The sequence below is a fragment of the Eptesicus fuscus genome, chromosome 5, assembly GCF_027574615.1.
Source record: "Eptesicus fuscus isolate TK198812 chromosome 5, DD_ASM_mEF_20220401, whole genome shotgun sequence".
Classification (NCBI taxonomy): Eukaryota; Metazoa; Chordata; class Mammalia; order Chiroptera; family Vespertilionidae; genus Eptesicus; species Eptesicus fuscus.
Window position 1 is genome coordinate 8304285 of NC_072477.1, and position 12637 is coordinate 8316921.

Genomic DNA, 12637 nt, shown 5'->3' on the forward strand with positions numbered 1-12637 from the left:
GAAAGATTTCAATCAAGAGACAGATCTCAGCAAAGCAAGAAAGAATTTATTGGCCACAGCAAAAACACACTTAGGATAGTGAAACAAAGAAGAGCATAGAAGAAGCAACAGTAGAGCCCAGGCTAGGCTGTTTTGGCTCATTGAGAAGTCAGCTGCCACTGCCCAATGCTCCCCTGGTTGCAATTCTCATGGGGTCCCTTAAACTCTAAGGCTTAGAGGAAAGAAGGAGGGAAGGGAATGGCTTGGGCGAGCTCCATTGGGGGGAGAGCTCCTGCTAGGTCCATTGTGTTGAGAGTATTAATCTCTCTCTTACAGGTGGAAATCTTAGGGGAGGGTCTCAATAGAATACTTATTAGCTTTCCAGGTGTTCTCTTCCAGGGTCCTGGTCTCCACTGATTGATTGATGCCAGGGCAGGGGCTCATTAGTCAATACACCTGGACTTGAGGCAGCCACAGGGTCACTTGTCTGGTTTTGCTGCTTTTCTGGGCCTGGAGCTAAAATACAACTGAGGCCTAGATGTTATTTTTAGGGAGAAAAGGTCAGAGTGTTTAAACCTCATGACCAATGAGTGATATGCTAGGGGAGGATAGGTTACCCTGGGGGCAAGGTTCTTGTTTTCCCAGTTTTTGTTTTGTTTTGTTTAATATATTTTATTGATTTTTTACAGAGAGAAAGAGAGAGGGATAGAGAGTTAGAAACATCGATGAGAGAGAAACATCAATCAGCTGTCTCCTGCACACCCCCTACTGGGGATGTGCCTGCAACCAAGGTACATGCCCTTGACCGGAATCGAACCTGGGACCTTTGAGTCCGAAGGCCGACGCTCTATCCACTGAGCCACACCGGTTTCGGCTGTTTTCTCAGTTTTGCCCCTTGCTAGGCATCCTGGGCTTTCTGCCCTGGTGAGTTTTTGTACCTGACCCATCCTCCTTGCTCTGCTATAACATCTCTAATCATGTCACCAGGGACACCGTTTTTTTTAGGGTACAAGTTATCTGTATCCTGAAGGAGGCTCCCCTCAGGTAGGAAGATGGTTGCCAAGAGCTCCTGAGGCTACATCCCTTTTCAGTCATATTCAACAGAACAGGAGACTCTTCCAGCAAATTCTGTACATGGACAGATGTTCTTTTCCAGAAGTCCTAGCAAACATTTCACCGCATCCGGGCTCTTGATGGGGTTACATTTCCTCCCCTGAACCTATCTTTAAAGCCAGGGAAGTAGCATTTGCTGAAAATCTTAAATCAGGAAACCAGGTATAAAATATAGGATCAATCCCACCCAAACCACTTAATTGGGAAAAGTGTGGGGTTATGAGGAAGAAGGAAGGTGAAATGTTATCATTGTAATTAGCTAGTTGTTAATATAAAGAAAGAAAGCAAAGGTAAGGCAGACATCGTAAGCTACAGCTTTGCATTCCCCTGGAAACCCTGGATCCATTACCAGCAGATCACTGGGGGAAGAAATCAAACAAAGGAGGAGATAGGCATGGGTGCAGTAGAAATCTGGGTGGCACAGGGAGGAGCTTGCTTGTCAGTCTAGCCTGGCAAACTATGGATATTGGCTAGGGGGTGGACCCCATCAGAAGCATGCAAAATCTTGGAAAGTTCCTGGTTGAAATATCCAAAGAATGCCCTCTCTCTTATTCATCATGGTCCTCTTGCTCTCTCTTACTCCGTCACCCACACTTGCTCTGCGCTCACCTGTTCTCTCTCTATAGCCATGTCACCCTAAGCCGCCACATAGTCCATGCTCATGCGGACCCCATACAAAATGGAACTATAGCTGGGAACACTAGCTAAGCTAGCAGGTGCTGGACTGGATTGGACTTTAATATGGAGTGAAACTATGGGCAGTGGCCTTAATTCTGGCCCTGCTGAGACCAGATTGGACTTGTTCCATGGTGGGACAGACAGAGATGGAATCTTTTTCCCCCAAAATGCTTGGAGCCCTAACTGGTTCGGCTCAGTGGAGAGAACTTTGGCCTGTAGACTGAAAGGTCCCAGGTTTGATTCTGGTCAAGGGCATGTACCTTGGTTGCGGGCACATCCCCAGTAGGGGGTGTGCAGGAGGCAGCTGATCGATGTTTCTCTCTCATCGATGTTTCTAGCTCTCTATCCTTCCCCCTTCCTCTCTGTAAAAAAGCAATAAAATATATATATTTAAAAATGCTTGGAAATAGTATCATTATATGCAAAGCACACAAGAAAATAAAATTTCCCCTTTTTTTCATGATTTAAAAAACCCAGCTTCCATGTTGTATTTCCATAAAGATAAGCATGGGGAGGGGCTTTGGTGGATGGTTATGTTTGATTAAAAAAAAAAAAAAGGGAAGGGACAGATTGGAGTAACAGAAAATGGAATACACATTTAATGTAGAAAATAACGCAGGGTTTCAGCTTAAGTGACCAGGTGGATGGGGTGCCATTCGCTCATGGAGGGAGCAGGGAGAGGAACACAACACAACTCAGGACTCTCGATCACAGGTGACAGAAACTGTTTTTGCTCACTTCTAATTAGCTTAAGATTTTTTAAATAAAAAATGGGGTGAGTTATAATGGGTCATAAAAACTGAAAAACCAGGGATGGATTGCTCTTTTCTGAAATTTCTTGAAAAGATTCTTTAGAACCGATACTCTTCACCATTACTGGATATAGCTGACCCTTGAATAATACAGGTTTGAACTGCAAGGGTCCACTTATATGCAGATTTTTTTCAATAAATGCCTGCACTGTTTTTGATCCATAATTGGAAGACCACAGATCTTTATCTATGGGACTTGAGCATCCTCAGATTTAGGTACCCGCTAGGGTCCCAGAGCCAACCCTTCATGGATACCAAGGGTAGTTAAGTTTTGGGAGAGTGAAAACTTATACAAAGAATTTCAGACTGTATGAGGAGTCAGTGCCTCTGACCCCTGCATTGTTCAAGGGCCAACTGTGCACTAGCCTTTTAAAAGTATTACTACTTAAAATTATTTTCAGTCTATCTTCATATGTAGTTTCTAAGCTTCTCAATGGCAAAGAATCATTTATTTTTTACCCTGAGCATCTAGCACTGTGTTACACACATTTTATTGGATGCTTTAAAAAAAAATGTGTGTTGGGCCTAGCGGGTTTGGCTCTGTGGGTAGAGTGTTGGCCTGTGGACCAAAGGGTTCTGGGTTCAATTCTGGTCAAGGGCACTACCTCAGTTGAAGGCTCCTCCCTGGCCTGGGCCCTGGTCAGGGCATGTGCAGGAGGCGACCAATTGATGTGTTTCTCTTACATTGATATTCTCTCTGTCTTTCCCTCTCTCTGAAAATCAATGGAAAAAATATCCTTGAGTGAGGATTTTTTTAAAAATGTGTGTTGGACTGAAGTGAACTGACAAATCTAAATTTAATAGACTTGTAAACTGAGTTAATCCAATATCTCAAAGGTGCACTAAAAACAAGGTGAATTAACTGGTGGGAAAAGTCACAGAACACTTATGCATGGTTTCTGTGAAGGCAAATCATAGCCATAAAGTAGACAAAAATATATTGTGGAACCAAGAGATCTTTTTTTAAAAATATATATTTTTATTGATTTCAGAGAGGCAGGGAGAGAGAGAGAAACATCAATGATTAGAGAGAATCACTGATCGACTGCCTCCTGCATGCCCCCTGAGGGGGATCAAGCCCACAACCTGGGCATGTGCCCCTGACCAGAATCAAACCCGGGACCCTTCAGTCGCCAGGCCAATGCTCTGTCCACTGAGTCAAACCAGCCAGGGCAAACCAAGAGATCTTATTCAGCTTTTCAAAAAGCCTTTGGTAGATTTCTGCATCAGAGGCTTTTAGAAAAATGGTATAATCCTAGACTTATTATGAATGCTATCATTGTCAGTATTGTTTTAATTTTGTTTTTAAATTTGTTTCTAGGAAGCAGAACCAAAGTCAAGCAAGGAATGTTAGAAATAAATGAGAAAGTGTAACTAGTGGAGACTGATCTTATTTAACTTTGAATAAGTTGTCAAGAGGAGGTATGGACAATGGACTTTTTAGTTTTCAAATAATAGTTCTTTCAATTAATGCAAAATAATGGAAAATAACGGTAGGTCGCTTTAATTTAGATAAGATTTAATTATACATTAAGGGGAAGTATAACAATACAGGGCAATAGGAGGTGGGCATGTAGAGCCAATTCTTTGCTTCAAGTAGATGGGCCAATTTCCCTTGTGTTTTCTCACTTTATGCACTTCCTGTCTATGGTCCACATCTCTGTCCTCAGTTGAAGAGTACACAGCTAGAGGGGATTCTTTTTCAGACAAGGAAATACTACAGTCTCTGTTTATAATCTCCAAACTTTCAACGATTAGGGTAGGGGGAAATGCATGGAGTGAAGGGGGGAAGAAATGAATACAAATTGGGAAGAGGTATCCCTAGAAAGTAAAAGGTGAAGAATGAGCAAAAGAAAGATATAACAAATTTGAAAAAAGTACAGACAAAAGCAATGATCCTATTCAAAGAGATAAAGTACTTCCATTGAAAGGTGTCAAAAACTTAAATCCTCCAACTGGATATGAAGCATTTTATTTTATTTATTTATTTTTTTAATATATTTTATTGGTTTTTTTTTTTTTTTACAAAGAGGAAGGGAGACGGATAAGAGAGTTAGAAACATCAATCAGCTGCCTCGTGCACACTCCCTACTGGGTATGTGCCCGCAACCAAGGTACATGCCCTTGACTGGAATAGAACCTGGGACCCTTGAGTCTGCAGGCCGGCGCTCTATCCACTGAGCCAAGCAGGTTAGGGCTGGATATGAAGCATTTTAAATATATCAGAGATGGTTAAAAACACATCACAAAATTTGAAATTGCTCTTATCCTCTGAAGTTTAGAGGTGATCTGAGAACAACAAAAATACTCAGTATGACTTAAAAATCTTGTTTCTCAAAGGGTGAGTAAAGTTGAAAATGCAAATACTTTAAAAAGGGTTTTAAATTAATTCCCAGAGGACAAATACGTCTTGTTTTCCTAAGGCCTATCAGAGAACTGTGAGGGGTTATGACCTGGTGACTAGGGTCAGAAATGTCTGGGTTCTAGTCTTGGCTTGCCTACTTGTTAATGCTGCTTGTGTGCCCCTGGGCAAAGGACTTGGTATTTCAAAGTCCCCTCAGCTGTAAAATGACGATAATAATACCTGTCCCGACTACCTCAAAGGGTAGTTTTGGTGTTCAAACGAAGTCTTGTATTTAACGGTGTTTTGAAAACTGTCTGATGCTCCATAAATATGATGTGTTTTTGCTATTGCATCACTGAAATTCTTGCAAACTTTCAAACAGGGGATATCTAAGTTAGAGCAATTTGACTCTTCCACGTGGCAACGCTTTCATCAATTCTGGTCCCTCGTTTATGAGCATGCCTTGTTGAGAAAAACTTTTCAGCGTCTTAAATGGATTTTTTTTTTTAACCTGCTACACAACTAGCAAGGTGGTGCCTGTAAAAGTAGCACGCAGACAGGGCTTAAGATAAACTGCCAAGCACTTAAGAATGTCGGAAAGGACTTCGCGGAAGCAAAGCCTCCTCTTTGAGGCTGGTGCATTGTGTGCGATCACTCAGGATGCTGGCCGCCGAATGGAAACATGAATCGGTAGAACTGGTGGTCCAGTACCGTAGTTATTAGGATTCCATTCCGGTACATTTAATGACTTGTCACCACTCCCTGGAATATGCAGGACACCACCACGGACTTCAAAGTCAGAGGGCCCCGCGTCCCAGTCCCCGGAGTGGAGCGGGGAGAAAGCGCACGCAGCCGCCTTCCACGGCGGCCCGGCTCCGCGATCGCGCCTGCCCGGCCCGGCCTGGCCCGGTGCGCGCGCCGCCACCGGCCCACGTGACCCCAGGCGCGTCGACGGCGGGGGCGCGGGCCGGCTCCGCAGCGACGCGCAGGCGCCCCAGGGCCGCGCCGGGCCGAGCCCCTCCTGCTCTCTCTAGGAGTCAAAATGGCGGCGAGGGAACCCTGGAGCAGTCCCGGAGCCTGAGCCCCTGACAGGAGCGGAGAGGCGGCAGCGGCGGCGGCGGCAGGAGGAGGAGGATGGCTGGGGGTGCTGGCGCCGGTGCGGACGGCGGTGCTGGTGGCGGCGGCGGCGGGGGCGACGGCCGCGGTCCCAGCGGCGGCAGCACCAGCAGCGGCGGGAGGAGCCTCCAGGGTGAGTGTCCCTCGGTGTCTCTGAGGCTGGGAGCCGAGGCTGCGCCCGGCGGAGCGCTAGGCGTCCCGGCGAGGAAGGGGCTGAGCCTGGTGGTGAGGGGGCCGTGCTGTGGGCCGGGCCGCCGCAGGAGGCGCTGGACTGCCGCCGGGGAAGGGGCAGTCGTCCGTCCGTCCGGGGGTGAGGCGACGTCGGCGGCGGACTGGCCGGTCCCGGTGCACCCTGAGGGGCGGGCTCGGCCGGGCGCCGCCGTCCCGGGGGCAGAGGCGCGAGGTGTGGCGCTCGGAGCGGGGATCGCGGCACTCGGTGGCCGCGGCGGCCCGTCGGGCTCCGGGCTCCGGGCTGCGGGCTCCGGGCGCGGAGGGGCGGGACCCGCCGCTCCCAGGACTCCGGGAAACCGCTCCCCAGACTCGGGCGCGTGTTTACCGGGCTGCGGGGCTGTGGCCGCCCCGGGGTGGACGGGAGAGCGGCCAGCCGGAATTGAAGAGCGAGCAGGCCGCTCCCGAGCGGAGAAGTTAGGCTGTACGGGTAAGTTTCTGTTTGGGGATCCAGCCGGAATTGCGCTTTGACAGGTTGGAAGGGAGACATTGTTTGATCCAGGAGTCTGTGCTTGGAGGACTTGAATGCCTAAAAGCGTGCCCTTTTCAGTGTGTTCTCATTTGCACAACGGTTTATTGTCCTTACTCCGAGGATGAGAACTTTGTCCCCGTTGTTTTGTTTTTGTTGTTTTGTTTTTTGAGAAGCTTTTCTTTTTTATTTTCCTTATTTTATTATTATTTTTTTTAGAAGCTTTGAGTGTTGTTTCTGCTTTGAACTACAATAGCAGGTCTTCACCTACCAGCGCAGATAATAAGTACTCTGCTTTAGGCCTAATTTACAGAAGCAGTCTTGCTTATCTTTACCAGAGCACTGTTCCTTCTGCTAAAACTTCACTGTAATGAGTACATAGGCATTTTTTTTTCCAGAATTACTTAGTGTTTTCAACTAACAGAATTTTTTGTCTTTGAGTAGTATCTATTTCTTTTAGATTGCTGAAATAAATTACTTTTTTTCCGGAAATGTGGAAGAAAGACTTGAAATTGTAAGAATCATACACTTAATGGCAGCTGTGGTTAAACTTGTCGTGGGATTTTGGAGTCAGAAAAACCATTAGAGATCTGGTGTGACTTGTTTTAGAGCCGGGAAACTAGGCACAGGGAGATAAGTGCGTGACTTACTGTGGGCCCTACACCTGGTCAGAGTTGGACCAAAACTAGGATCTAGGCTCTATTTAGACAACTCTTTTCACTACACTCCTCATCTTCTTGTTCATCGGTCACCACCAGTATCCATCTCTAGGTCTTTTTGTGCGGTAAAGTTGAAAACAGAAAGGAAAGAATTTTGCTCTGATTCTGACAGCTACTATCCATTACCATAAGTAACTGATGATTTTTTTTCTAACCTGAATTTAATAAAAATGGACTGACATTTCATTTAGAGATTTCATAGCCTGTGGCTACATTGTGCCCAGTTACAGCATTCATGGCTCATTTTTGCATGCATTCAGTAAAACCCAAAGGTGAATATTCTGTCCCACAACCTAACTATTGTATTGTTCTGTGCCCCAACATCAGCATTTAAACAGGTTTTTTATATCAGATTCTAACTTTAGGATTTAAAACACCTGTTTTATGTTTGCTGCGTTATACCACCTAGTTTCTTTTTTTTTAAATTTTTTAAAAAAAATTTTATTGTTGAAAGCATTGTCCCCCTTTTCCCCCGTTGACCCCATCCATATCACCCAGTTTCCATGTGTCTTAAGTCACAGAAATTTCTTTGTTGTGCCAGAGGTTAACCTTCAGAAATAAAGTAACGTCGAATGATTCTGATTTCATAGCCTAGTCAATGAAATGCACACATCCAAAATTATACCTTGTGTTCAATTAAACAGGTTATCTACTTTGTGCTTTGCGTTATATACTACAGGAAGAAAGAAAAAAGTGTAATATATAGACTTTACCCTCAGGAAAGATAAGATGTACCTCTGTGAGTCTAGAAGACAATGTAGTAAGTTCTACCAATACAAAGAATGCTGTAGGTGTTCAGGTCATGGGGAGATGAATGAGGTGTCAGGAGTCTAAAGAACTTCCTGGAACACTTGGGACTTGAGCTAGACTATGAGGGTTTAGATTTACAGAGAGATTGGAGCAGTTACTTCATGAGATAAAAGCAAGAGTACTGGTATAATGTGGAGATGAGCTTTGGGGGAGGGGAATGGAGGGAAGCTAGGATGAGCTTACTAAATTTCTTTGAGGGACTAAAAGGAAAACATGAGACAATTGGAAGATTTCTCTCTGTATAAGAGTTCGAGTACTGGATTGAAGAGATTTAGGTTTTTATCTTTTGTAATATATGGGAAGCTTTTGAAAGTTTGGAGGTCAGAAATTAATGTGTTTACCAGAAAGATGGACCCATCAGTTATTTACAAATTGAGCTAGAGTGAGAAGCGACTGGACTGAACCAGTCACTATTGTAGTTACCTGCATATGAAGAGATAAGAACTTAGACTAGGATAGTCAATAGGAAGGGTACATAGCTGGTATTGTTTTTTTTTTTTTTTTTTGTTTTTATTTTTTTTTTATTTTTGTTTTTATTGTGGTGAATATCCTATATAATAAAAGCCTAGGTGGCATCACGCCCTCATGCGACACCTTGCGTGATGTCATCACAAGATGGCCACCCTCACATTGTCACAAGATGGCCGGCAGGGGAGGGCAGTTAGGAGCGACCAGTCTGGCAGGGGAGGGCAGTTTGGGGGGACCAGGCCTGCAGGGGAGAGCAGTTGGGGGTGACTGGGCCAGCAGGGGAGGGCGGTTGGGGGCAATCGGGCCTGCAGGGGAGGGCAGTTGAGGGCGATTGGGCCAGCAGGGGAGGGCAGTTGGGGGCAATCGGGCCGGCAGGGCAGCGGTTAGGGGGTGATCAGGCTGGGTGGCAGAAGCAGTTAGGGGCAGGCAGGCAAGCAGTTAGGAACCAGCAGTCCCGGATTGTGAGAGGGAAGTCCGACTGCTGGTTTAGGCCCAATCCCACAGGAATCTGGCCTAAACCGGCAGTCGGACATCCCCTGAGGGGGTCCCAGATTGGAGAGGGTGCAGGCCAGGCTGAGGGACATCCCCCCATGCACGAATTTCGTGCACCGGGCCTCTAGTATCTACACCAGGGGTCCTCAAACTTTTTAAACAGGGGGCCAGTTCACTGTCCCTCAGACCGTTGGAGGGCTGGACTATAGTTTAAAAAAAACTATGAACAAATTCCTGTGCACACTGCACATATCTTATTTTGAAGTAAAAAAACAAAATGGCAAAAACACCCGCATGTGGCCCACGGGCCGTAGTTTGAGGACGCCTGATCTACACTAATAAAAGAGTAAGATGCAAATTGACCATACCTTTGTGACACCCACCAGCCAACCAGGAGTGAGAATGCATATTAACCTAACAAAGATGGCAGGTTAATTTGCATACACAGGTGCCAAGCGGCAGGGGCAAGGCGGGATGCTTGCATTGTCGCCATGGTGACGATGCAGGCGTTCTGCACTGCCCCAGCCACTCTGGGCCTCTGGGCAGCGTGGGAAGGTGGAAAGGCGTCTCCGGGCCAGAGCAAAAAGGTGGCTCTGGCCGGAGCAAAGGCGGTGCCGGCAGCCAGGGGAAGAAAGGCCCATTCTTGCATGAATCTTTGTGCATCGGGCCTCTAGTATAACATAAAATTCCATTTTAACCTCTTTAAAGTCTCTAGTTCTGTGGCATTAAGATTGTTGTGCAACTGCCCTGGCCAGTGTGGCTCAGTTGGTTGGGTGTCATCCCATGAACCAGGAGGTTGCCTCTTCGATTTCCAGTCAAGGGCACATGCCTAGGTTGCTGGATCAATCCTTGTAGGGGGCATGCAGAAGGCAGCTGATCAGTGATTCTCTCACATCATTGATGTTTCTCTCTTTCTCTCCCTATCCCTTCCTCTCTCTCTAAAAGTCAATAAATTATTCTTGCACTGCCGGTGTGGGTCAGTGGTTGAGCATTGACCTATGAACCAGGAGGTCACGGTTCGATTCCTGGTCAGGGCACATGCCCAGATTGTGGCTCAATCCCCAGTGGGGTGTGCATGAGGCAGCGGATCAGTGATTCTCTTTCATCATTGATATTTCTCTCTCTCCTCCCCCTTCCTCTCTGAAGTCAATAAAAAAATATATATTTTAAAAATCAATAAACTATTCTTTTTAAAAAGAAGATTATTGTGCAGCCATCACCGCTATCCACCTCCAAAACTCTCTTCACCTTCCCCAAGTGAAATTTTCTACCTATGAAACACTAACTCTCCATTTCCCTTTATCTGCAGCCTCTGGCAACGACCATTCTACTTTCTGTCTCTGAATTTGACTACTCTGGAGATCTCATATAAGTGGAATCTTACAATATTTATCCTATGTGACTGGCTTATTTCATTTAATGTTATATCTTCAACATTCATTTATCTTGTAGCATTTGTCAGAATTTCCTTCATTTTTAACCAGTTAACTGCCACAACATTTTGAATTTAATTTAAAAAGGTCTGCTGCTTGCGTCTATAGACGCTTATGGCGTACAAATGGTTAAGGCTGAATAATATTCCATTGTCTTACCTAATAATAGACAAACATGTAAATTGACCTACCTCCGCTATGCCCACAGCCAATCAGAGTTAGTATGCAAATTAACCAAACAAAGATGGCGGGTTAATTTGCATATGCAGGCATGGAGTGGCCGGGAGGGGCGGGACGCCTGCTATGAGGGGGAGGGAGGGTGGCGGAGGGAGCTACAGGAGTGGTGCTCTGGACAGAAGCGAGGACTTGACCGCTCCCAGGCGGCTGGGAGTGAAGCCAGGGGAAGGAAGGCCTATTCTTGCACGAATATCATGCAACGGGCCTCTAGTATCTATATAATATACTACATTTCATTCATGCATTTATCTGTCAATGGGTAGTTGGCTTGCTCCCATTTTTTGGCTGTTGTGAATAATGTTGCTGTGAGCATGGGTGTATAAATATCTGAGTGTGTGCTTTCATTTCCTTTTAATGTATATCCAGAAAGTTTTACCTTCCCACTATCACTGTATAAGGGTTCCAATTTCTCCACATCCTCAACAACTTGCTTTTTTATTTTGATAGTCATACTAATGGGTGTGAATGACATCTCATTGTGATTTTGATTTGCATATCTTCTTTGAAGAAATATCAATTTAAATTATTTGCCCATATAAGAATATATATGTTTTTATTGATTTCAGAGAGGAAGGGAGAGGGGGAGAGAGATAGAAACATCAATGATGTGAATCATTGATCGGCTGCTTCTCACGCGTGCCCCGGCCAGGGATGGAACCCGAAATCCAAACAGGTGACCTGACTGGAAATCAAACCAGCAACCTTCCAATGCATGGGAAGACTCTTCAACCATTTGAGCCACACCGGCCAAGGCTGCAGTGGTTTTTAATTTTTTTTAATTACTAAAATGTTGACTGTATAAATTTGGCATTACAAATTGAGTCTTTCATATCCTTACTATCTTTAATTATACAGAGACTTCAAAAACATATAGTGGCCTTAGCTGGTTTGGCTCAGTGGATGGAGCGTCAGCCTATGGACTGAAGAGTCCCAGGTTTGATTCCGGTTAAGGGCACATGCTCGGGTTGTGGGCTCAATCCCTGGTAGGGGGTGTGCAGGAGGCAGCCAATCAATGATTCTCTCTCATCATTGATGTTTCTATCTCTCCCTACCTATCTGAAATCAATAAAAATATATTTAAGAAACCCCACAAAAACATATAATGTACTAAGTTTTATAATTGACATTAAACCTATGTAGGGAATATTATGTTAAGGTTGGAATAAACAGGAATCATCACAATCCAATACACATCACATTCTTTAAGTCATAGAATTCAGGCCCTGGCCATTGTGGCTCACTTAGTTGAGTGTCGTCCCTGCACTGAAAGGTAGCCTGTTCAGTTCTTGGCCAGGGCTGGCCAATTAATGTTTCTCTCTCCCTCCCTCTCTCTAAAACAAAATTTTGAAAGTCCCCTTTTTTGAGCATTGTTGGAGTGTTTAGATATACCAGTAGTTGTGATAGAACACTGTACTGGAATTCAAACCCCCATTCAGATTCTGACTATTGTTTATGTGATTTTAAACAAGCCACTTAACCTGTCTGAGGTTTAATTTTCCTCATCTGTAAAACAAACAAACAAATATATATATGTGTGTGTGTGTGTGTGTGTGTGTGTGTGTGTGTTATGTATGTATATATGTTATTTATAAACAGTATCTTACATAGCTGCTTTGCCACCTTGTCAGTATTTATTCCATCCTTTACCTCCCTGTTACCAATTCTTACTAGTTTGGACTATTTATTGAATAGCCTACCAACTAAGTCTCTGCCAGTTATTCTCCTACTCTTTCACTTTT

General features: G+C 44.9%; 1 protein-coding gene across 4 annotated transcripts in view; it reads left to right on the forward strand.

The window, feature by feature from the left end:
• Positions 1 to 5921: 5921 nt before the first annotated feature.
• BTBD7 (BTB domain containing 7) overlaps positions 5922 to 12637 on the forward strand; it is an 85786-nt gene continuing 79070 nt past the window's right edge. For 3 of the 4 annotated variants that reach the window (XM_054715807.1, XM_054715809.1, XM_054715810.1), the window contains exon 1: positions 6336 to 6700. The gene's annotated coding sequence lies outside the window, so the exon portion shown is untranslated. Of the gene's footprint in view, positions 6176 to 6335; positions 6701 to 12637 lie in introns of those variants that run through there. The other variant, XM_054715808.1, reaches the window with a different exon arrangement.